This window comes from Bos grunniens, chromosome 3 (assembly GCF_055505025.1).
Source record: "Bos grunniens cultivar Pamir isolate PY7600 chromosome 3, Bosgru_T2T1.0, whole genome shotgun sequence".
Lineage (NCBI taxonomy): Eukaryota > Metazoa > Chordata > Mammalia > Artiodactyla > Bovidae > Bos > Bos grunniens.
In genome coordinates, this window is record NC_141167.1 from 82,676,867 (window position 1) to 82,703,464 (window position 26,598).

General features: G+C 37.5%; 1 pseudogene; it reads left to right on the forward strand.

Moving 5' to 3' along the window:
• The first annotated feature begins 10,694 nt into the window (after nucleotides 1–10,694).
• Nucleotides 10,695–16,039, forward strand: LOC147375930 (large ribosomal subunit protein eL43 pseudogene; annotated as a pseudogene).
• The last annotated feature ends 10,559 nt before the right edge of the window (nucleotides 16,040–26,598 follow it).

A 26,598-nucleotide genomic window follows, 5' to 3' on the forward strand; every position in this document is an offset into this window, starting at 1 on the left:
GATCCAAGATCATATTTATCAAAATTCTAATGCTTTTTTTTCCCCACAGTAATAGGGAAAAAATCCTAAAATTTATATGGAACTAAAAAAGACCTCAAAAAAAAATAAAATAAAATAAAAAAGACCACAGTCATCTAAAGCATTTTGGGAAAAAAGAATTAAGCTAGCAGTATCACACTTCTTGATTTCAAAGTATAATACAAAGTTATAGTATTCAAAACAATATGATATTGGCATAAAAATAGACATATAGACAAACAGAACAGAATCAAGAGCCCAGAAATAAATCTATGCATATACAGTTAACTATTATTTGATAAAGAAGCCAAAAATACTCGGTGGAGTAAAGACAGTCTCTTCAATAAATGATGCTAGTAAAATTGGATATTCACACACAAAAAAATTAACCAGACTCCTATCTCATACCACTCATAAAAATTAACTATAAATGGATTAAAGGCTGAAATGTAAGACCTGAAATAATAAAACTCCTATTAAAAAGTGGGGGGAAGATTCATGACATTGGTCTTGGTGAAGAGTTCTTGGAAGTGAGGCCAAGTATATAAGAAAGAAAAACAAAAGCGAAAAAGTGGGACTACATCAAACTAAAAAACTTCTGCACAGAAAAAAAATCAATAACATGAAAAGGTAACCGATGGAATGGGAAAAAATATTTCAAACCATCTATCAGATAATATCAAAAATATATGAGGAACTCATACACTTCAATAACAAAGAGTAAATAATCTGATTTAAAAATGGGCATAGAACCTGAATAAATATTGTTCCAAAAAAGACACACAAGTGGCCAAAATGCATAAATATATGCTAAACATCACAAGTCACAGAAGGGAAATACAAATCAAAATCATACTGAGAACTACTGCACACTTGTTAGGATGGCTATTATCAAAGAGAAGAGGCAATAAATGAGGGCAATGATATGGTGGAAATGGAACTTTGTGCATTGTTGGTGGGAATGTAAATTGATTCAGCTTCCATGGAAAACAGCATAGATGTTCCTCAAAAATTAAAAAATAGAGCTACAGTGGGATCCAGCAATACTACTTCTGGGAATACATCTGAAGGAAATGAAATTACTATCTTGAAAAGATATGTGCATACCCATGTTATTGCAGCGTTATTCACAATAGCCAAGACGTGGAAACAACCTAAGCATCTATTGATAGACAAATGGATAAAGAAATGTTTGTGCATAATTATAGATACATGTAATGTAATATTATGTGGCCATAAAAGAGGAAAATCCTGCCATTTGTGATGTGGATGAAACTTAAAGGAATTGCACTAAAAATGAAATAAGTCAGAGGAAAACAAGTACTGCATACTCTCACTTACATCTGAAATTTTTTTAAAAAGATACAGAAACATAATAGATTGGTGGTTGCCTGGGGCAGGGCATAGGTAAGGGAAATGGGAACTTGTTGGTTAAATGGTATAAACTTTCAGATATAAGATGAATAAATTCCAGGGATCTAATGCAAAACAATGCAAAGAAATAGAGGAAAACAACAGAATGGGAAAGACTAGAGATCTCTTCAAGAAAATTAGAGATACCAAGGGAACATTTCATGCAAAGATGGGCTCGATAAAGGACAGAAATGGTATGGACCTAACAGAAGCAGAAGATATTAAGAAGAGGTGGCAAGAATACACAGAAGAACTGTACAAAAAAGATTTTCACGACCCAGATAACCACGATGGTGTGATAACTCATCTAGAGCCAGACATCGTGGAATGTGAAGTCAAGTGGGCCTTAGAAAGCATCACTATGAACAAAGTTAGTGGAGGTGATGGAATTCCAGTGGAGCTATTTCAAATCCTGAAAGATGATGCTGTGAAAGTGCTGCATTCAATATGCCAGCAAATATGGAAAACTCAGCAGTGGCCACAGGACTGGAAAAGGTCAGTTTTCATTCCAATCCCAAAGAAAGGCAATGCCAAAGAATGCTCAAACTACCGCACAATTGCACTCATCTCACATGCTAGTAAAGTAATGCTGAAAATTCTCCAAGCCAGGCTTCAGCAATACGTGAACCGTGAACTTCCTGATGTTTAAGCTGGTTTTCGAAAAGGCAGAGGAACCACAGATCAAACTGCCAACATCCTGTGGATCATGGAAAAAGCAAGAGAGTTCCAGAAAAACATCTATTTCTGCTTTATTGACTATGCCAACGCCTTTGACTATGTGGATCACAATAGAGTTGGACACAACTGAGCGACTGAACTGAATGCACAACATAATGGCTACAGTTTACAATGTTGTGATGTATACATAAAGTGTGTTAAGAGAGTGAATCTCAGATATTCTCACTATACACAAAAGGTAACTATATGAGGTTACCTTAGATGTGACTGATGTGTTAACTAACCTTATTATGATAATCACTTCAAAATATATAAGTATATCAAATCATCCACACTGTACACTGTAAACTCATACAATGTTATTTTTTAAGTTTATCTCAATAAAGATGAAAAAAAGGAAGTCAGTCCTCATAAAGAGAAATATATTAACTATAATCGAGGTCCTATATAACTAAAGCCCTAGTATTAAAAACTGATGATTAAAAATGCAATCACTGTCCAAATCTTCATCTGGAAGTATGTAACAAGGGTAACTAACATTAGATCATTCAGGTTTTAAATTGCTAAATATAGATTGAAGGTATAATCACATCTTTATGAATTAGACAAATGAGAAGTTAGTTTTAGAGTAGTTGAAATTCAGTGGGCATTCAGATATCTAGAGTGCTCTCCAAGTACAAAGATATCATGCCTATATAAAATTAATTTTGGATCCCCTGGAAATCTAATATCCTAATTGCTATGTTCGTGTCACTCAAAGCTTTACTGATGTTAACCTGGTGGGAGATACTATGAGAAATTTAAAATAAGCAGAATTTGAAATAGAAGGAATTAGCACAACCATTTATTCTGTTTCAAGTTCTGCTCATTTTTAATCCAAAACAGAAGGAATTCGCACAACCATGGGCTCCCTGGTGGCTCAGATGGTAAAGAATTTGCCTGCAATGTGGGAGACCTGGGTTCAATCCCTGGGTTGGAAAGTCCCCTGGAGGAGGGCATGGCAATCCACTCCAAAATTCTTGCCTGGAGAATCATCATGGACAGAGGAGCTTGGCAGGCTACAGTCCAAGGGGTCGCAAAGAGTGGGACACGACTGAGCTACTAAGCACAGCACAACCATAGGTGACTGAGATTCAAGAACAGTATTACATGAGTTATAAAGATAGAATATCAATATCAGGCTGGTAATGGTAAAAATCAGTATAGTCAGGTTCTGACTTTTTAATGAGCCAAGTTCACAATAGTAAATTGCGGGAGTTGTACCAGATGCATATCAGAAGGGGTCAGCAAAGAGCTATCTGGGCTGGAGAAAGCATTCCATTTGAAAAGTAGAGAAGGAGGGAACTAATTTAATGTGGATTAAGTTACATGGAAAATGCTATTCCAAACCAGTATCAAATCACACCCAAGGTGACCTCTAACCTTCTGCATGTTATTTTCTCCTGGTTTCCTCCCTGTCTCTCTGAACATTTCTCCTCAGTTTTCTTCCCTGGGTCTTTTTTTTTTTTTTTCCTGTTCTTATTGTTTAAATGCTAAGTCATGTCCAACTTTTTTGTGACCCCATGGACTATAGCCTGCCAGGCTCCTCTGTCCTTGGGATTTCCTAGGCAAAAATATTGGAGTGGGTTTCTTTTCCTCCCCCAGGGGATTTTCCCAACCCAGGGATCAAACTCATATCTCCTGCATTGGCATGTGACTTCTTTACCACTGAGACCCCTGGGAAGAACAATGTAGGGATTCAGTTCAGTTCAGTCGCTCAGGCATGTCTGACTCTTTGCGACCCCATGAATCACAGCATGTCAGGCCTCCCTGTCCATCACCAACTCCCAGAGTTCATCCAGACTCATGTGCATTGAGTCAGTGATGCCATCCAGCCATCTCATCCTGTCGTCCCCTTCTCCTCCTGCCCCTAATCCCTCCCAGCATCAGGGTCTTTTCCAATGAGTCAATTCTTTGCATGAGGTGGCCAAAGTATTGGAGTTTCAGCCTCAGCATCAGTCCTTCCAATGAACACCCAGGACTAGTCTCCTTTAGGATGGACTGGTTGGATCTCCTTGCAGTCCAAGGGACTCCCAAAAGTCCTCTCCAGCAGGATTACATTTGGTTAAATCTCACTGACAGGATTTCCAAGAGTCTGATTACAGAGATGGATCACTGGGATCAGTCAGTTCCCTCATTAGCTGTATCATCAGATTCCCACCATGGTTCTCTCACATTGAGGATGCTCAGGAAAAGACACATCATCCATGTGCTTACATAAAGCATATCCTCCCCGTCCTTCCCACCCCTCCAGACAAAAAAAAAAAACAACTGCAAATTAGTTGTGATTTTCTGGCCTTTTCACTGGAAACCATAAGTCTGAGTTGGCTTATTCAAATGTTTTCTCATTTCCACAATGAGAGAACGTGGATCTTTTTTTTTTTTTTTTCCTGTATGCAACCCCTTAAATATCGGTTTTCCAGAGTTCTGTCCTTGGTCTGCCTTATTCCTACTTTTCATCTTCTCCATCTCTTTATTTCAATCTATATCCTTTCATCAACTCCCACAGTGATAATTATGAACAGTATGCCAGCAGACCCTCTGTGAGCATATAAGGCAGCCTTAGTGCCAATGTGCCTTTTCTTGACAGATGGATTTCAAATAACTATCCCTATGTCTTCAACACAAAAAGGCTTCTTTTCCTTCAGACTTCTGCAATCCCATTCTCTAGGGTTAAGAATGTCTTGATCAAACTAAAGCCTGTTTTTATTATTTTTTTCACATACTCCCAGCCAAGCCACATGTTGCAAACCATAAAAACCAGTTTTATAAATCAAGAATTCACAAACCTCCATCACTAACCATTCTTTCAACACCTAGACTATCTTTCAATCAGACATTTCCAAGGAAAACAGTTTCTTCTCTTTGCTATTTCCAGTGCACACTTTCTAGTCTTTATCTTGTATTTTCAGTATTTGAAAATGCTCACCTTTTATTCCTCAAAATGTTCTATGTCAGCTTTAAGGAAGTATTCTGTCTACCTTGTTTCCTTTACTATTTTTCAGCTATGGGGTCTGTGTGTGTTGTGTGGTTTCAATATTGATTTGATGATAAATAAACATTGGTTTTCAGGAGGAAGTCAACTCTCAGTCTTGCTACTTTTCTCTCTGAATTCTTTACACAAAGGCTGTCAAATCCATGGCTTTAAGACCTTTCTATATTTGAAGACTCCCCAGATTTGTACTTATATCCGCAAATGTGATATCTTCCCTTAGAGATCTCTTGGGCACCTAAAAATAAGCGTAAGCAAAACAAAAAAAGTACATCTTTTCCCCTAACCATGATATTTCTTGGGCTGCACCCATAACTAATAGTAACAGAAGCAAGCATCCACTTACACAAGCCTGAATATTGAAACTCATTCATAATTCTTTCCTCTACTTTACCATCTGTCATCTGTCACAAAAAAGTCAATAGCTTTCACTAATTTATCTTCAAAAATACAGATACCTTCTCCCCATCTTCCCTATTCCTGTTAGAATTATTGTCTCTTTCTTAGATTGCTACAATCAAACTTCTAATAATCAGTTCTAGTCTATTTTTGTCTAGTCCACTACAATCTTCTACAATGTAAGTGTGGTCAGTTCACTAATCTATGCATTTCCTTTTAGCTGTTCTACAAAATCTGTGTAGAAATGTGCAATATCTTTAAAGTCTGTATTTACTCTTCAACTATTGCTCTAGCTAGAACTCTAAGTTCTCCGTCTCTCATGTGCTCTCTCTAGCAGTAGTAATAAAATACTTTTAATATAAATAAAACCATAATAGCAGCAAATATTTACCAGGCATTTTCTATGTGCCAAATATTGCAGTTTCCTAAATACAGGAAACTCTTGTCTCCTGTCTTTGTGTTGGATACACTTTCTTTCTAGAATGACTTTGCATTCTGTTTATTCACCAGTGCTTGTCCTTCAAACCAGGCACCAACTCTCCCTAAATTAGTGCCTCTTGTCTGTGCTCTCAAAATATATGATTTACAATGTTTTAAAATCACAAAGATATACTACCAAAACCTTGATATGGAATTCAAAACAGTTCCAAAAATTTTAAACAATGCTTTTGTTTTTGAACACACCGAATACACACTGTAGCTCATGTATGAGGGCTGGAGGGAAAGTGTGGGTCTGCAAGGAAGGGCAGGGAGAGATTGGGCTAGGGTGTACTGAGGAAGGGGAGGCTCAGAGGAAGTCACAATCAGGGTCAAAGCACGGATACCCTGACCACTTTTCCTGGAAATAAGTGGATCAAGAAAGAACTCGGTAGTTCTATAGGCCAGCAAAAAGTCTTGGAATGAGGAACACCTGGGTGCCAGGGCCCTTTGTCCCAAACTGGGAGTCTGGCTCATATTACCTATCAAACCAACCCCAATTCAATGCCTCAGTTAGAGTCACAGTGCAGCAGTGTCTCCCCCAGGCGATCCAGCCAGTTGTGGGGGTTCAGGCTCTGTCACAAGTGGTATGCTCAGGAGCAGGACCACCCAAAGGTCAGAAACAGGGAACTTTGAATGTCTGGGCAGTAAGTTGAATGCTTTCCAGAAGTCCAAAAGCCCAGGGCACCAACACAGGCTTCTGGAGTGGCCCCTAGGTTAAAGATTTAATGAGAAACCATCTGTTTACCAAATAACACAGCTAAAGCATTTTATACACAACATTATATCATTTCTGGAGTAGGAAATGGCAACCCACTCCAGGATTCTTGCCTGGAAAATTCCATTGACAGAGGAGCCTGGTGGGCTACAGTCCGTCGGGTCCCAAGAGTTGGGTATGACGAGCTTTCATTTTATATCATTTACATTTGGCACATAAACTTAAAGGCTTCTAAATGAACTGAGACTTAAATATCTAGATAATTAATGAGAAATTGAGGTTTTTTTACTTTAAAGACTTGGTCTTAATTATATTCATGGTTGTTTTAGCAATGCATCAATAAATTCTATACTTAACATTTTCAGTTCAGTTCAGTCGCTCAGTCATGTCTGACTCTTTGCAACCCCATAGACTGCAGCATGCCAGGCCTCCCTCTATCACCAACACCCAGAGTCCACTCAAACTCATGTCCATAGAATCGGTGATGCCATCCAACCATCTCATCTTCTATCATCCCCTCCTCTTCCTGCCTTCAATCTTTCCCAGCATCAGGGTCTTTTCTAATGACTCATTTCTTAGCATCAGGTGGCCAAAGTATTGGAGTTTCAGCTTCAGCATCAGTCCTTCTAATGAATATTGGGGACCTATTTCCTTTAGGATTGACTGATTGGATCGCCTTGCAGTCCAAGGGACTCTTAAGAGTCTTCTCCAACACCACAGTTCAAAAACATCAATTCTTTGGTGCTCAGCTTTCATTATAGTCCAACTCTCACATCCATACATGACTACTGGAGAAACCATAGCTTTGACTAGACGGACTTATTTTGGCAAAGTAATGCCTCTGCTTTTTAATATGCTTTCTAGGTTGGCCATAGCTTTTCTTCCAAGAAGCCAGTGTCTTTTAATTTCATGGCTGCAGTCACCATCTGCAGTGATTTTGGAGCCACCCAAAATAAACTTTCTCACTGTTTCCATTGTTTCCCCAACTATTTGCCATGAAGTGATGGGACCAGATGCCATGCTCATAGTTTTCTGAATGTTGAGTTTTAAGCCAACTATTCACTATTCTCTTTCACTTGCATCAAGAGGCTCTTTAGTTCTTCTTCACTTTCTGCTATAAGGGTGGTGTCATCTGCATATCTAAGGTTATTGATATTTCTCCCAGCAATCTTGATTCCAGCTTGTGCTTCCTCCAGTCCAGCATTTCACATGATGTACTCTGCATATAAGTTAAATAAGCAGGGTGACAATATACAACCTTGAAGTACTCCTTTTCGTGTTTTGAACCAGTCTGTTGTTCCATGTCCAGTTCTAACTGTTGCTTCTTGACCTGCATTGACCTGCATACAGATTTCTCAAGAGGCTGGTCAGGTGGTCTGGTATTCCCATCTCTTGAAGAATTTTCCACAGTCAAAGGAATAAATAAATAAATAAATAAAATAAAGTCAAAGGACTTTATTGCATAGTCAATAAAGCAGAAATAGATGTTTTTCTGGAACTCTCTTGCTTTTTCGATGATCCAGCAATGTTGGCAATTTGATCTCTGGTTCCTCTGCCTTTTCTAAATCCAGCTTGAACATCTGGAAGTTCACTGTTCACATTCTGTTGAAGCCTGGCTTGGAGAATTTTGAGCAGTACTTTGCTAGCATGTAAGATGAGTGCAATTGTGCTATAGTTTGAAGTACTCTCTGGTACTTAACATTTTGTTAAAATTAAATATGTATTCACTCTATTATCTTTGGAGATGTTATTGACATCTTGGAACCAGGTATTACTGGAGTCAAGATATCAGTTTTGAGCCTATAGTTGTCCTGACAACATTTGTTCACTAATGATTTTTAAAATGAAATATAAATCCTAGCTTTTTATGTAGTCAGCTCCATTTTAAATGTCAAATTATATTTAGAACAATATGCCTAACTCTCAAGCATGTGATTCAGATATTATTCTAAAATCAATACCATAAGCAGATTTTCTCAACTTCATATGGAGAAATGATATGACACCTCAAGATCTTGTCTTGAAATTTCTCTAACATTGACGTTAAGTGTTAGTTGCTCAGTCGAGTCTGACTCTGCAATCCCATGAACTGTAGCTTGCCAGGCTCCTCTGTCCATGGGATTTCCCAGGCTGGAAGTACTGGAGTGGGTAGCCATTCCCTTCTCAAGGAGATCTTCCCGACCCAGGGATGAACACAGGCCTCCTGCATTAGAGGCAGAAGCTTTGCCGTCTGAGCCACCAGGGAAGCCCTCTAACATTGAAACATTCCACAATCAAAGCAAAAGATAGAAGTTATTAATCACTTTCATTTTGAGCTTGAAAGTCTGAATACAGAAGTCTCTCTAACTTTTCTCCAAATGCTTTAAACCTTTAATATTGTGTAACCCGATTTCAAGCAGGTTCAAGCTATTCTGGAATACGGTTTCAACAGATGATTTTCTTTTGTAGAAAAGTAATCTAAGTATCTGACTATGGTAGGAAAAAATATATCAACATTCATGCAAAGGAACTAAACAGAAACCCACTCTCTATTCCATCAATAGTACTAAATTTACAGTTTATATGCCTTTTCCTTTGTTTATTTCTGACATATATTTATTTGTCTGATTTTTCTACCATGTTTCAGTTCAACTTCCAGGTATTATCCTTAACCTCCAGTCATACTGTGTTGTGTCACATTTATAAGAGATCTTTTACTTATAATCCAGAAATTAAAGGAATTCACTTTCAAATCACACAAAGACATCGAGTTTGTTAACAAAATTCATTAGGAATGTATGTGCTTTCATTTTTAAAAGATAATATTGAAAAATTTAAAAATCACATTAGAAATGAATAGATCATACCCTTTTATTCCATTAGCCAGAACTAATGAATAACTTGTCCTCAGGGAAGCTGAGGCTAAAGTTTACTGAGGATTGTTTGTTTTGTTTTTGTTCTAATACTCCATTGGTCACAGAGCAAAACCAAATTGTGTGACCTGTTGAATCAGTTACACACTATCAATCTACACATTTCTATAAAAGAAAGCTGTAATGCCTCCAGAGGAGTTTTAGCAGTTTAAAGAACACAAAATAAATCACTAATATAACATGTCATTCCTATCTTGGTCAAGAGCTGGTAAACTCTTTGGTAGCACAAAGCTACCGCAGATTAGCTGCAAGTTGACAGTATTGTACACACTCCTCTTTCCCTGAACATTGGAGGCTGAACTGCACTTCAGGTTTTTCTATGTGTAAGTGCCAGAGAACTGAGTAGGGTAAAGGAAAAGGCTCCTCTTTGATAGGAACATTTTATCTTACTGACAGATGAAGAGCATTGTAAAGGTTTAATCAAATAATTTGTGAGCATGCATACACAATGGTACAGGGGAAATATTCTCTACAGTGATATGAGTGTCCCGGTCACTTATTTTCGAATATATTAGAGACTATATAGGAGGATCTAATGTGGCATAGACAGAAAATTTCACAGAATCAACCAGTTCTTCTTTTTCAATATCATGCTCCCTGAATCCGGTGACTTACTAATTGGATTCTTAAACCACTAAATGTTGAAGCAGATGTCATCCAATTTGAAACTATGGACAGAAGCATATCTAATAAAATTAATCTTAATACTCAAATTCTCTTCTGGATTACAGATCAACCTGATTATTCCTAGGTGAGCTATTAAACTTGAGTCCAAGATCTACCTCCTGCTGTCTCACCAGGAATCTGTCTGAGCAGCTGACAACCTGCTTCTACAGCTCAGAATTCTAACAACACTGCATATGAGCAGAAATAATACTATCTTAACTCACAATTCATTTCAGTATGTAAGCTGATAGTCTAACTCATACTTTAATTCCTTCTTGTGAAAAAGTAAAAACATGAAATTAACTTGGAATTATATGTATTTGCAAATTTCAAATGTATGTATTTTTTTTTGAAAAACACAGAAAACAATTTTAGAAGACTAATGCACAAGTCCCGTAAACAAAGTAAACTAGAAAGGATATTGAATGGTAGGTGCATTAAGTCACTCATGTGTTTTAGAGCATAGTTTTATATACATGAAAAAAGCATTTATTTTCCTTCTAGTGTTCTTTAGTCTAAAATGTATTGGGACCACTTATTGTTTTATAGCTGGAATGATTTCTCTATGCAGTAATATATATTTCTGCATTTGAATTCAAATAAAGTATTTTATGACAGCTACAATAATATAATCAAAATTAATCATGGTAATGGTATAAAAAATATATTGGTGGCAGATGTTCATATGAAATAATTTTTGGTGCTAGTATCTTGAAGAATATTAAGCAAAATGCAATGTTACAATAATTTTCCAGTATGTACTGAATTTCACAAAATAAAGAATTTTATATAGCTTCTTTTCTGTATTTTGTATATTTTTCATTTGGAATTTTTATAAGATCATACATCTGCTTAACCAAGTAAAATTTTTGCCACATAGCCCTTAATTTTGTAGTCATAGCCCTCCTCACTATGTCTTTTCCTATCCATCAGGGAATGGTTTCCTATGAGCCACTAAAATGGGACTTTTGTTAGCAGGACACAATTGCTTCAGAAATAAAATCACTTTATGAGGTAAGAAGCATGTAAAAATCTGTTCGTATCTCAGTGTGGAGAGAGATTATAATGAACAAAAACATCAGTAAAGGAGGGAATTCTTCATACATTACCAAAAATCCTACTTTTCCTGTTTTCCTATAAGTCAAATTACTGAAACTTGTGAGTTAGAATATTAATTGCTTTAAGAAAACTGAAAACTATTCCTACTCTTTCAAAGCTATATTTATTCAGGTCATATAATTGACATCATGATAAAGTTATATCCTGGTAATGTAGATGCTGGAAAGTATGTGATCTTGATCGATATTTGTGTTCTAAATTCTTTCAGAAAATGTGTCCCCTAAACTTTTCTGCCCTTAGATTACCTAAGAGAGTTTTAGTCCCTGTTGATATTCACAGCGGTTTCATGATGAGAGATTTATTTTTTAAAGTCCTTTTGACATACGAAGGTGCAAAGTGAAAGAGGAAGGATGTTAAGTTGTTCCACATGGGACACAAGGCTGAAAGGTTCAAGCTGTGTTGATATTCATGAAGCACAACAACCAACTCCTATTTTTTAAACACTGAACATAAGAATGTTCCACTTTACATTTCAGAGAGATTATTAGCTAAGTGATTAATTTACTAAAATGCATTCAGACTGTAGAACAATGGCCAGGAGAAGGTTGATTTAAGAAAATACCTATTGATGTTTTAACATAGGCCAACGTTGCTAAAAAAATCCAGCTCCTTAGATGGATATGATTTCCAGATGTCTTCTCTTGAAGGGATTTGTAAAACTAGGGAGCTACAAAATAGGCTTTTCTTTCTTTTTGAGGATTAATTTGATAAGAATTTTTAAAACTGTAGATGTTCATAGTTTAATGCTCAGATGTATATATTTTTTTAAATTTTTGTTTACTTTAGTCCCACTACCACTCCAATGTCTAACCTCTCTTCTTCCTCATATTTCAGATCTCGCAGAAACTACATCTATCAAACCAAATTCTTTCTGAAATGCATCTCCTGCCTTAATTCCAGTTATTTTGGATTCCTGGGCTTCATTTGTTCATCATATGATTGTCTTCTCTTTGTGAGTGTAAACTCATCTATCCTTCTTGCTTCTTTATTCCCAGACCAGCCATCTGTATAGTGACACACTTTATCTGTGCTCCTATAGTAACTGACTATACATTTAAATTCTTATTTTATTTATTCATTCTATCCCCAGATTATAAATTCCTTGATAACAAAATGATCATGCATCATTGTACTGGGATTTCCTCAGGAATTAACATAATGCCTGGCATGTAGGATGTGCTCACAAAATAATTAGCTGGTTAATAAAGTGCATCTACCTATCTGCTTACACAAATCTCACCTGTCCTACAAGAAACGTATAACCACCATTGCCAAGAAAAACCTTCATACATCATAGTCTCCTTTAACTCATTCAACTCCTGAATAGATTAGCATATCAAAACAGAAAGTGATACTATTATAAATATTAACATTAAAAAAACTATCCTAAAAGAGACAATAGTAATATAACTTTGGGCATTTATTGATTGCTTAACAAGTATTATACAGTGTGTTAAGTGTGAGAAAATATGTGACCTGTCCAAAGCAATACAGCTTGGGCTGAGGTACATCAGAGAGTGAAAACAAAGCCTGTTTGAATTGAAAGTCCATTATAATTTTTGAATACTTTAATGTATAGGCTTTATAAAGCATTTCCTATTTGAACAATATAAATATTTCAATAAATATCAATTATTTTGTTGTCAACTTTATCTTTCACTGCTGTCCAGTTAGTTTATTTATGCAAAACTTTGGTCTTCCCTGGAGGCTCAGACAGTAAAGCATCTGCTTACAATGCGGGAGACCCGGATTCAGTCCCTGGGTCGGGAAGATCTCCTGGAGAAGGAAATGACAACCCACTCCAGTATTCTTGCCTGGAAAATCCCATGGATGGAAAAGCCTGGTAGGCTAAAGTCCATGGGGTTGCAAAGAATCGGACATGACTGACCGACTTCACTTTCACTTTCTTTCCACAATGCCAAGCACATACTTTCTCGCATAACTGTATCTAAGTTAGAAGTGATACCTTGCTGCTGTTGCTGCTGCTAAGTTGCTTCAGTCGTGTTCGACTCTGTGCGACCCCATAGACGGCAGCTCACCAGGCTCCACCGTCCCTGGGATTCTCCAGGCAAGATCAGTGGAGTGGGTTGCCATTTCCTTCTCCAATGCATGAAAGTGAAAAGTGAAAGTGAAGTCGCTCAGTCGTGTCTGACTCTTAGGGACCCCATGGACTGCAGCCTACCAGGGTCCTCTGTCCATGGGATTTTCCAGGCAAGAGTACTGGAGTGGGGTGCCATTGCCTTTTCCAGAAGTGATACCTTAATACTTATAAAAATACCAATGGAATTGAACTGGCCCCAAAACAAAGCCATAGACATCAGTACAGGTGAAAAAGATATGGATGCTGTATAGTGTTAAATGCTGAATACTTGTTATATTAAGATCATTATAAGCCTCAGTTATCTAAATGCAAATTAGACTGCATTTCTAAGTAGATGTAAAATAATGTATATTCTGTAATGTAAGTCTCTGCAACAGTTTTAAAAGTTGAACTTTGTGTCTAAAAAATACATCTTTCAAATATTTGAGGTTTAAATTCCATTATATTTCGTGCCTGAAACATCAAAGCTACATGTTCTAAAAGTTATTTATAGAACCATCCCATTTATAAAATAAGGAAAATAATGTTTCTTCATTGACAGTAAGACTATGGCAAGTGTAAATGTATTCATTTCACTTTAAATCTGTGTTTCCTTCATTTTCCCAATGCCTAGAAGTCTAAGAATTCTCCTAATCACACTGTAGAAATTGTAGTCTTTTTTTTTCCCCTGACATGGCTTTTCAGTTATATTAACTCTTTAATCTCTTATTTAATTTTAAAAGTTCAGTTCAGTTCAGTTCAGTCACTCAGTCATGTCCAACTCTTTGCGACTCCATGAATCACAGCACGCCAGGCCTCCCTGTCCATCACCAACTCCCAGACTTTACTCAAACTCATGTCCATAGAGTCAGTGATACCATCAAGCCATCTCATCCTCTGTCATCCCCTTCTCCTCCTTCCCCCAATCCCTCCCAGCATCAGGGTCTTTTCCAATGAGTCAACTCTTCACATCAGGTGTTTCAGCTTTAGCTTTAGCATCAGTCCTTCCAATGAACACCCAGGACTGATCTCCTTTAGAATGGACTGGTTGGATCTTCTTGCAGTCCAAGGGATTCTCAAGAGTATTCTCCAACACCACAGTTCAAAAGTATCAATTCTTTGGTGCTCAGCTTTCTTCACAGTCCAACTCTCACATCCATACATGACCACTGGAAAAACCGTACCCATGACAAGACGGACCTTTGTTGGCAAAGTAATGCCTCTGCTTTTTTTTTTTTTTTCTGCTTTTTAATATGCTATCTAGGTTGATCATAACTTTCCTTCCAAGTAGTAAGTGTCTTTTAATTTCATGGCCGCAATCACCATCTGCAGTGATTTTGGAGCCCCCAAAAATAAAAGCTGACAACTGTTTCCAGTTAGGGAAAAAATAAATATTTCTAGTGCATGTAAGTTAAAGTTAATGGGTCAAAAATTAAAACTATAAACATAAACACAAAAGTTCACCAAAATTTCTGGATCTATAAGCTCCCTTCCCTTTGGGATCAAATCAAAGATATCAATAATACCAATATATCAGACCATACACTTAGTATTCAGTTCAATTCAGTTTAGTCACTCAGTCATGTCCTACTGTTTGCAACCCCTTGGACTGCATCATGCCAGACTTCCCTGTCCATCACCAACTCCCGGAGTTCACTCAAACTCATGTCCATTGAGTCAGTGATGCCATCCAGCCATCTCATCCTCTGTCCTACCCTTCTCCTCCTGCCTTTAATCTTTCCCAGCATCAAGGTCTTTTCAAATGAGTCAGTTCTTCACATCAGGTGGCCAAAGTACTGGAGTTTCAATTTGTCAGTATACCTCTCACCTTGCCATAACTGCAAACAGTACTGCAGCATTATCACAAGAATAACACAGTCTTCCCTGTGTCACTCACATGGAGAATCTAGTCTCTATCCTTTAATGGCACAAAATAGAGAATGATTATAAAAAGTAGTGTCTATATTTTGGAAACTTCTTTAAAATGAATGTTCCATATCTTTAAGTGTTGATTCCTGCTTTCCTGTATGCTCAGTTGCTTCAGTTGTGTCCAACTCTTCTGCAACTGTGGACTGTAGCCAGACAGGCTACAGGCATGAGTGGGTTCCCATGCGCTCCTCCGGGGTATATTCCTGACCCAGGGATACAATCAGCATCCCTTATGGGCAGATGGGTTCTTTACCACTAGTGCCACCGAGGTAGCCCAAGTGTTTCACCTTCTTTTAAAAACTTCAATGTTTGTGGGAAGACATGATTAACACAACAAGAAGGTCAGAACTGTCAATAAATATGGGACCCATTATAGTGCCTCCCTCAGGAAAATGCTGAAGAAAATTGAAATCAGCCATCATGCCGCATACACTTGCTCCTTCTGTGGGAAGTCCATGATGAAGAGACAAGCTGCGGGCATCTGGCATTGTGATTCTTTCATGAAAATGGCAGCTGGTGGTGCCTGGACCTACAACACTGTTTCTGCTGTCACAGTATAGTCTGCCATCAAAAGACTGAAGAAATTGAAGGACCAGTAGAAGTGCCACCATTTGAAACATTTCTAGCATATAATAATGAGTTAATTTATAATGACAAAAATTAATATGTGTAACACTTAAAAATCACAATAAAAAAGCACTAAAAACCGGGCAATTATAGGAAAAGATACACTTACCAAAAAACTCAAGCAACTCTCAAATTTACTTCTACTTAACTAATTCTGTGTAATTTTAAGATTTAAAGTTAAAGTAATATATTCATTTTATAATCTACTCTATTTTTCAGAAATAACAAGACTTTTATAAATCACACACAAGAAAAGAGACACAATTTAATAAGAAAAAGTGATTCAAGTATAAATTAGCTACTTGTTACATATGAAAAAAGTAACAAAATTTAGGATTTTATTTTGTAAGTTCAAAAATTAAAGAAGTTTACAACAAATGCAATGTGAAAATATCATATCTCAACTAAATTTATTATTATGAACATTTCAGAAACTGTAATGATTAAAGATAAACATTATGATGCTAAAACAGTAATAAATATCACCAGTTTAAAGAATTATGTGTCATTAAACCACAGTTTGAGATTCATTATTATTTAACCTCTAAGGAAATTGTGCTATTTCATAGACCATGCAGTTTTCCTCATCATGACTTACTAGGGATGTCCAAGAAAATATCATCAATTACCAACCATTCTTCATGTTAGACATTGAGGTATCGCAGAGGGTGAGCTGTGAAAGGTTTAATAATGGCCCATCAAAGATGTTCACATCCTCATTCCCCAAACCTATAAATACCTTCCATGGCAAAAGGAACCTTGTTGATGTGATAAAGTTAAGGATCTTGAGATGGGAACCTTGTTCTGGATTATCTGGGTGAGGCCAATTTAATCACAAGCGTCTTTATAAGAAGACAATAAGAGGGTCAGATACAGATAGTATTGTGATAACAGTAGAGTAGAGATTTGAAGATGCTGTATTTCTGGCACTAAAGATGGAGAAAGAGGCCATGAACAAAGGAATACAGGTGGCCTTTAAGAGCTATGAAAGGCAGGAAAACCAATTCTCCCCTAGACCCCTCAGAAAGAATGTAGCCCTTCTGATCCATTTTAGAACTTCTCCTCTTAGGAACTGTACAAGAAATATATATATATATATATGAAAAATAGCACAAGGGGATTTCAGGCAAATAGATTGTGAAACAAGGGGATTTCAAGCAAATAGATTGTGAAACAATGGAAATAGTGACAGACTTTATTTTTGAGGGCTCGAAAATCACTGCAGATGGTGACTGCAGCCATGAAATTAAAAGACATTTGCTCCGTGGATGAAAAGCTATGACCAAACTAGACAGCATATTAAAAAACAGAGACATTACCACTTGCTGACAAAGGTCCGTCTAGTCAAGGCTATGCTTTTTCCAGGAGTTTAAAGCTGAGCACTGAAGAATTGATGCTTTTGAACTGTGGTGTTGGAGAAGAATATTGAGTCCCTTGGACTGCAAGGAGAACCAGTCCATCCTAAAGGAAATCAGTCCTGACTATTCATTGGTAGGACTGATGCTGAAGCTGAAACCAATACTTTGGCCACCTAATGCAAAAACTGACTCATTAGAAAAGATCCTGATGCTGGGAAAGATTGAGGCCCGAAGAGAAGGGGATGACAGAGGAAGAGGTAGTTGAGTGGCATCACAGACTCAATGGACATGAGCCTGAGCAAACCTCAGGAGTTGGTGATGGACAAGGAAGCCTGGCGTGCTGCAAACCATGGGGTTGCAGAGTCAGACATGACGGAGTGACTGAACTGAACAGAACTGAACTGATATAAGAATAAACTTTTGTTGTTTTAAGCCAATAAGTTTATGGTAATTTGTTATGGCAGCCATAGGAAACCAGTACATCTTCCTTCTGCTAAAGACTACTTCCAACAATCTTGATGTTTAAGGCATTCCAACTATATTCCTGATTCAAAATTAGTTTCCTAGGAAATCTGAAAATTAGCAATGCTTTGAGGCAGTCAAATCTAATGTGGAGCTTTCCCAGGAGGAACACATAACAAGTGTGCATAGTGATGCTTTCCCATTACTTCTGCAATGATAACTACGACGTTATGTTTAGTTAACCATGCACTTGAAAAAAGAGCATTTTTAATTATTTCAACGATGTAGTATCCAACTCGACATTGATATACATAGACTCAAAGTGCTTTGAAGTCCTTTAATATAGATGGAGGATGCATGGAAACCAGGTAATTAAAGGAGACTATTCAGTTACAACTTTACAATGGGGTCATTTGGGACACAAACTCTAAATGTATAATTGGAAGAGACATATTTGATAATTATCTTAACCCCTACATTGAGTCCTTTACCAGGGGAAAAAGAGCTAGTACAAGTAGAAATTGGCTGGAAAATGCTTTTGCAACTGAATTGTTGGCCAAGAGAATGTAATACAACCTATTTTTGTATCTTTGCCCATGTATTAGCACTCAGTTTTCAGATTCATTTATATTCCAGAAGATAGAGACTGTCTCTTCCCTCCTCAGGGATTTGCTAACATTACAGGGTAGTAAGGATGAAGTCTCACTCTAGAAGGAAAGATGGTCAGGTTTGCCAGTTCTCCTTTATAAGAGTGGATGATTTTGAAGCTTGCTATTCCTCAGCCGTGATACAGTTCAGCTGTGTGCACAGCATCCACCTGGACCTCTCTCCACATTGCCCCAGTGGAATTTGTGTGTCAAAGGGAACATTTGTCATCTGCTACATCATGAGTAGTAAAGTGTCTAAATTTACTTGACTTGTCTCCTTACCAGGGCTTCCCAGGTGGCACTAGTGGTAAAGAATCTGTCGACCAATGCAGGAGATGCAGGTTCAGTCTCTGGGTCAAGAAGATCCCCTGCTGAAGGAAGTGACAACCATTCTGGTATTCTTGCCTGGGAAATCCCATGGACAGAGGAGCCTGTTGGGGTAGAGATTATGGGGCCACAGAGTCAGACACGACTGAGAGACTCAGCACAGCCTTACCAGTTGAATCTAAGAAAGTGTGACTAACCGTCCTAGAAGCTTCCACCACACTTAAATTTAGGGACTATATGATCATTTTCCAGTAGTCTAACACATATTCCAATGATAGTTTGCCTTTTCTGCTTATAAGAACTTAATTAGCACCATTAACCAAAGACCCATAGAAAGCTCTATCCACTGACACAGACTCCTTCATAACATTCCCTGTTACACAAAGTCTCTCATAATGTCCAACTCTGTGCGACCCCATAGATGGCAGCCCACTAGGCTCCCCCATCCCTGGGAATCTTCAGGCAAGACCACCGGAGTGGGTTGCCATTTTCTTCTCCAATGAATGAAAGTGAAAGTGAAGTTGCTCAATCATGTCCTACTCCCAGTGACTCCATGGACTGCAGCCTATCAGGCTCCTCAGTCCACGAGATTTTCCAGGCAAGAGTTCTGGAGTAGGGTGCTCTTCTCTGCTCTCATAATGTAAAAGACCTATTTTCCAGGAAAAAAAAAAAAAAAAGGTACAGTAGTAGACACATGAATCTGGGATTTGTTCGTTCCATTATTCAGAACCTCCCAGAACATTGGCCCAATAGTACGCAACAGTGATCTCTTGAAGGGTCAACTGAGCTGTCCTTTTGGAGATTATGCCATGTAAAGATAGAGCACTATTCTCCAGGACATGGTATACAGTTGGAATTAATGATAATGATATGATTCTATTTCCCCAGGAAACAGGCAGTAAGGATTGGAGTAGAATTGTCTCTGTTTATCATCATACTCAGTAATCTGTTTCAGGGAATGTGTGCTTTATATCACTGCAACACTGAACTCTGGTGATTTAGTGATTTCAATCCCAGATAGAGAATTACTCCACCAGGGGCACAGCAAGCAACCCTCTAAGTTTTAAGCTTTTATTTGATCATTACTAGCAAGGGGGAAAAAATTACCATCTTGGCAGGCATGCTATTACTACACAATGTTGTTATTTAGCCGTTCAGTCGCTCAGTCACGTCCAACGCTTTGCAACCCCATGGACTGCAACACACCAGGCTTCCTTGTCCTTCACCATCTCTCCGAGCTTGCTTAAATTCATGTCCATTGAGTCAGTGATGCCATCCAACCATCTTGCTCTCTGTTGCCCCCTTCTCCTCCTGCCCTCAATCTGTCCCAGCATTAGAGTCTTTTCTAATGAGTCAGCTCTTCACATCAGGTAGACAAAGTATTGGAGCTTCAGCTTCAGCATCAGTTTTTCCAGTGAGTGTTCAGGATTTTTCCAGAGATCAGTGGTTTGATCTCTTTGCAGTCCAAGGGACTCTCAAGAGTCTTCTCCAACACCACAGTTCAAAACCATCAATTCTTTGGCGCTCAGCCTTCTTTATGGTCCATCTTCCACATCCATCCATGACTACTGGAAAAACCATAGCTTTGACTTCATGGACTTCCATTGGTAAAGTAATGTCTCTGCTTTTTAGTATGCTGTCTAGGTTTGTCATAGCTTTCTATCCAAGGAGCAAGCATCTTTTAATTTCATTGCTGCAGTCACCATCTACAGTGATTTTGGAGTCCAAGATCCAAAAATTACTATTACTATACAATAGGGGCAGGGAAAACTTTGGTATTCTGTCAATGTATTTATCTCTTGGAACTCCTTCATCTTCTATCCACAGTAAATGAACAAGTGTTTCAGCTATGGTCTGAGAAGGGTCTAACAATCAGAGGTTCAGACTGTTCAAGGGACGAGGTTCTGAAGTTAGGGAAGTCACCTAAACCAGCAGCAATGTTGGCCTATGGTAGAGAGATTTTAAAATGGATAAACAAGAGGCCAACAAAAAAATCTCAGATGTGGCCTTGAGAGCAGGTTTAGAGGTTTATTTAATAACCCTTGTAGGTTTATTCAGGAAAATAGCCTGACCAGAATATTGGAGAAAATATTTCCAGGACTTCTTATACGAAGCAAATGAATTAATGAATCACAAAGCTTGGACTGAAGTTGATGTATTGGTGTGCCACCCAGAAACTCCCTCTGGTATTAAGATACTCACTTCCCCAGCTGTTGAGAGTGAGTGATGCTAATATCCCTCAGCCAAGTCCCTGTGTATACTGTCTTTAGCAGAAGAGAGCTGCTTTACCCCATGCCACACTCCTTTCTCAAAAGCTGCCTCACCCAAAGACTGATGCATGTAACATAGGAAGCTTAGAATGATTCCTTCAGAGATGGATAACCGCAAAATGCCATCCTAGCTCTAGAACACCCTATGCTATCCGTGAGGTCTTTTTTGCAATGTATCGCAGTTCTGCTCTGCTCTCTACTAAATCCTTCCACATTAGTGACTCTGTATGTGTTGATCCCACAGGTACTTTCAGTAGAATTTCTACACATAAAGCTCTATCTCTGGATACTCTCTAAAGAATCTGATCTAAGAGAAATATAAGAAGCATGTGAAAGCCATAAGATAATTTTTCAGGATACCAAATGATATTTATTACAAATTCTATGGTATGTTCTCTATTTCCTAATGATGACCTATTTATAGATCAGAGACTCTTGTTTGAAGCAGCAGTGGTTTTCTGGATTAGCCATTAGTATGACAATTACTGCCACAAATTCCATTCTTCCTCTGAGCAAATTACCTGTCCTTCTATAGTAGCAGCCCACAGAATTGAAGTGTAAAACTGACAAACCAATTTTTCAGATGAATTTGCAGACACTCCAGCCAAAAGTAAGACAGAGGTAGAAGGAGTATTGTTCACACAAGAGAGAAATAGATTTTTTTCCTTTGATTTCTTTCAAAAATTTGAGATGATAAATGAACTGATAGCAACAGCATCTATATTTTCAGGGAAAATGTCTTTATGTTTCATTTATCTGGTTATTGAAATACACAGAATATTTGAATAGTATTCAAGAAGCCACATGTAAAAAATTGGTAATGTTTCATCCATCCTATATATATTCCACAAATAATATGTGATATAATTCAGAATCTCATCAGATCAGATCAGATCAGATCCGGAGCTCAGTCGTGTCCGACTCTTTGCGACCCCATGAACTGCAGCACGCCAGGCCTCCCTGTCCATCACCAACTCCCAGAGTTCACCGAGACTCACGTCCATCAAGTCATTGATGCCATCCAGCCATCTCATCCTCTGTCGTCCCCTTCTCCTCTTGCCCCCAATCCCTCCCAGCATCAGAGTCTTTTCCAATGAGTCAACTCTTCGCATGAGGTGGCCAAAGTACTGGAGTTTCAGCTTTAGCATCATTCCTAGAATCTCATACTGCTACTGCTGCTGCTAAGTCACTTCAGTCGTGTCCAACTCTGCGCGACACTATAGACGGCAGCCCATCAGGCTCCCCCGTCCCTGGGATTCTCCAGGCAAGAACACTGGAGTGGGTTGCCATTTCCTTCTCCAATGCATGCAAGTGAAAAGTGAAAGTGAAGTCGCTCAGTCGTGTCCGACTCTTAGCGACCCCATGGACTGCAGCCCACCAGGCTCCTCCATCCATGGGATTTTCCAGGCAAGAGTACTGGAGTGGGGTGCCGTTGGGTACATTCTAATATTTAAAGATATTTGATCCTTCATTCTTGACATATTTGTATCCTTATAGGATTTTTTTCCCTTGATATATTTTCCCTATAGGATTATTCATTTTTATTTTCTGATTTTCATTTGTCTTTTTTGTTAATTATCAATATGTGTACTTTGTTGTTTATAATTATAAGGTCCATAATTTTTTTTTCATGATACTATTACTTAAGCAAAGAAGACAAGATTTTTTTTTTTAATTGGGTCCTGGCATTTCATTTAACACTGGTAACTTGGTGATCTGGGTTATTTCTTGCCTACTTCACACATCTACACAGTATTGAAGTTCTGTGCTTTTGCCCACATCTTTCACTTGAAATTTTTCTTCAGCGGCCCTTAAATTCATGCCTGGTTTTCAGGTACGGTTTCTTTCCAAGAACTTACTGACACATCTACACTGTACACTTTATTATATATAAATAAAATAAATCCTCTTTCCACAACTTTCCACCAACATGTTTGAAATTATACTTTTTTACTCTCTGTTGGTTTTTCCTTTAAAAAAATATAGAGCAGATAATAAAACCTATCTGGTCAAATTTTTCTATTTTCCTTTATAATTGATATCACTTCTAATTTTAATACTCCTTCACCCAAGCATTTGAGACATCTAGCATTTATTTTAATTCTATTTGCTATTTTAAAATGTAATCTTCAATTAAATTTTATTTTTAAAAGATGTGAAATAATTATTTAAGTTAATTCATTTATTTCAAATTTAAGGACACTATTTCCAATATTATTTTTAAAATATTATCTTTCCCTCCCATTAATTTGGGATTTCTACTTTATTATTTCTTTAATTCTTTTATATTGAGTTGGCTCAAAAGTTTGTAACGTCTTACAGAAAAACTTGAATGAATCTTTTGGCCAATCCAATATTTTAAAATCTGTTTGAGGGAAGTTATTGTTCAATTCCTCTGTTTATGTTATCAAATTTTTTTAAGAATCATGTGTTTTATTTCACATCACCATGAGATGACTTTAAATAGCTATAATTGGCATGATAAGTTTTCTCTTCTATAAAATGTGATAACAATATGATTAAATCTTACTGTAAGAATGAAATGTAAGCCTATATCATACCCATCATTAGAATCTGGAAATGGTAATTCATTACTGTTCATGTATTTGTTTAACAAATATAAATTAATTTAGGTTCTACTTTATTCCTGCACTATGCTGGACATTGGAATATATTCAGTTCAGTTCAGTCTAATATGTACTTACTGAGTGTCACAGTACTTCAGTTCAGTTCAGTTGCTCAGTCATGTCCAACTCTTTGCGACCCCATGGACTACAGCACGCCAGGCCTTCTTGTCCATTACCAATTCCCAGAGTTTACTCAAATCCATGTGCATTGAATCAGTGATGCCATCCAACCATCTCATCCTCTGTCATCCCCTTCTCCTCCTTCCCTCAATCTTTCCCAGCATCAGGGACTTTTCAAATGAGTCAAATTTTCCTATCAGTTGTCCAAAGTATTAGAAGCTTCAGCTTCAAAATCAGTCCTTCCAATGACTATTCAGGACTGATTTTCTTTAAGATGGACTGGTTGGATCTTCTTGCAGTCCAAGGGACTCTCAAGAGTCTTCTCCAACACCACAGTTCAAAAGCATCAATTCTTTGGCACTCAGCTTTCTTTATACTCCAACTCTCACATCCATTCATGACTACTGAAAAAACCATAGCCTTGACTAGATGGACTTTTGTTGGCAAAGTAATGTCTCTGCCTTTAAATATGCTGTCTAGTTTGGTCATAATTTTTCTTCCAAGGAGTAAGTGGAATGTATTAGTGAGAGTAATTTTTGAAACAAATAGGCTTTGCTCCCCAAGATGTCAGTGTGCTTTGATAAATGAGAACAAACAGAGATGTTACTGCTGGATACATGCTAAAATAAGTGCATACTTGTGTGCTAAATTAATGAAGAGGAATCCAGATAACCCAATTTGTGGATCTCCAAAATGATGTGACCAAAAAGAGGCGATGCTTGAGTTGAGACATGTATATTCTGGTCAAGAGTACATTGCTAATCTAGGGGACCAAACTTTAAGGCATACTGTCAATGTTCTGAGAGTAAATCTTAGGTGGAACGAAAAAAAAAAAATTAAAAAAAAAAGAAAACTAAATTAAAAAAAAAATCCTGGTTTTTGAAACATGTAGTTCACAATTGTCCTTAGATCTAGTGATTAATTAACATTATCCTTCTTTACTGCCATCAGTCTTCTAGATGTACCATTTCTACTAAATCTTAAGACAGCATCTCAGCCATTGCACTGAAACTACCTGCTAGCAGCAGCTAGGATGGCCAGTATTCTGTCAGGTTTTCACAGTTTGGTATAAAATGGTAAAAATTACTTTTCAAAGATTTTTTTGCTATCTTGTCCTGTTCTGTTTTCTATTTGCATTTGCTAATAGTTGTCTCAAGTTAAAATTAATATCCAACATGGAGTTTTATTGCAACGGCATTAATGTCTAATTTAGTATGAGGTGATATCTTTATAATGTTCAATCTTCTCATTCTAGAAATCTCTTTATTGCTTTACTCAAGTCTTTATTGTACTCTTGCCTGGAAAATCCCATGGATGGAGGAGCCCGGCAGGCTGCAGTCCATGGGGTCGCTAAGAGTCGGACAGGACTGAGTGACTTCACTTTCACTTTTCACTTGCATGCATTGGAGAAGGAAATGGCAACCCACTCCAGTGTTTTTGCCTGAAGAATCCCAGGGACAGGGGAGCCTGGTGGGCTGCTGTCTATGGGGTTGCACAGAGTCAGACACAACTGAAGCGACTTAGCAGTAGCCGTAGTAAGTCTTTATATTTCCCAGGAAATATTTGTGGGTTAACTATTTGAGTATCATACATTTTGTGCGTGCATACTAAGTTGCTTCTGTTGTGTCTGAATCTGTGAGACTCTAAGGACTGCAGCCTGCCGGGTTCCTCTGTCTATGGGATTCTCCAGGCAAGAGCACTGGAGTAGGCTGCCATGCCTTCCTCAAGGTCATCTTCCCAACCCAGGAACTGAATCTACGTCTCTTATGTCTCTTGCGTTGGCAGGCAGTTTCTTTACCACCAGCACCACAGGGAAGCCCCTAAATATTTTATATTATAATGTTTTTCAAGTATGTATGCTTTTTTATTTTTGTTGTTTTGAGTAGAATATGTTTCAACATAATCTACTTCCTAATGGGGATTGGTTGTAAATTGCAATGATACAAGAGGCTGAATTACTAATGATCAGTGAGAAATAAAAATCATACACACACAGATATATAAGCATCTGCTTTGGGAAGGCTCCAAACTGTCAAATAAAACTTCAAAAAGTCACTTTTTGTGTACTGGGACACATCTTGAATTCGTAGTACAAGATATTCTATCAGTAGGGCAAGCTCAGAGAACATACTTAAGGTTGGGGATTCATAGTTTATATTTTCAGTTTTCAAAATGTTTTCTCTAATAAATCTACATATTCCTGGTTATTCACAGTAAGCAACCCAAATAGATTAAATATATCTTGCTAAAAATATTTTCTTAAGAATTCCCTCAAGTATCTTACTGCTATCATATCACATCCAAATGTTCATGAGGGAGTCTGAGAGTGGTGTTTCTCTTTTAATTAAATTGTTAATAACTACATGCTTCCATCACTCAGAAAATAAAAACTTATGACTTTGCACATTACTTCTGTTTCATTTATTTTAGCATATTCCTTAAGAAATAATTTAAATATTTGGTGTAATTTTACTCTATCTTTATTGATCATCAATTATTAATCTATATAATTACTTATTTATAAAATGGAAATATAATAAGGTTTACATTATTCATTTTCTTTTCTACCCTTTCAATTCTGCTTCTCTGCCTTCTATTTGAATTTTAATTCTTATGCGTAATTTCTTCACAATCTTCAACAAATGGTTTCCCTTTTCATCTCTAATGTGTTCTTATCTCCTGAACATTTGCTTTGTCTTATTTTATATATTACTTACTAG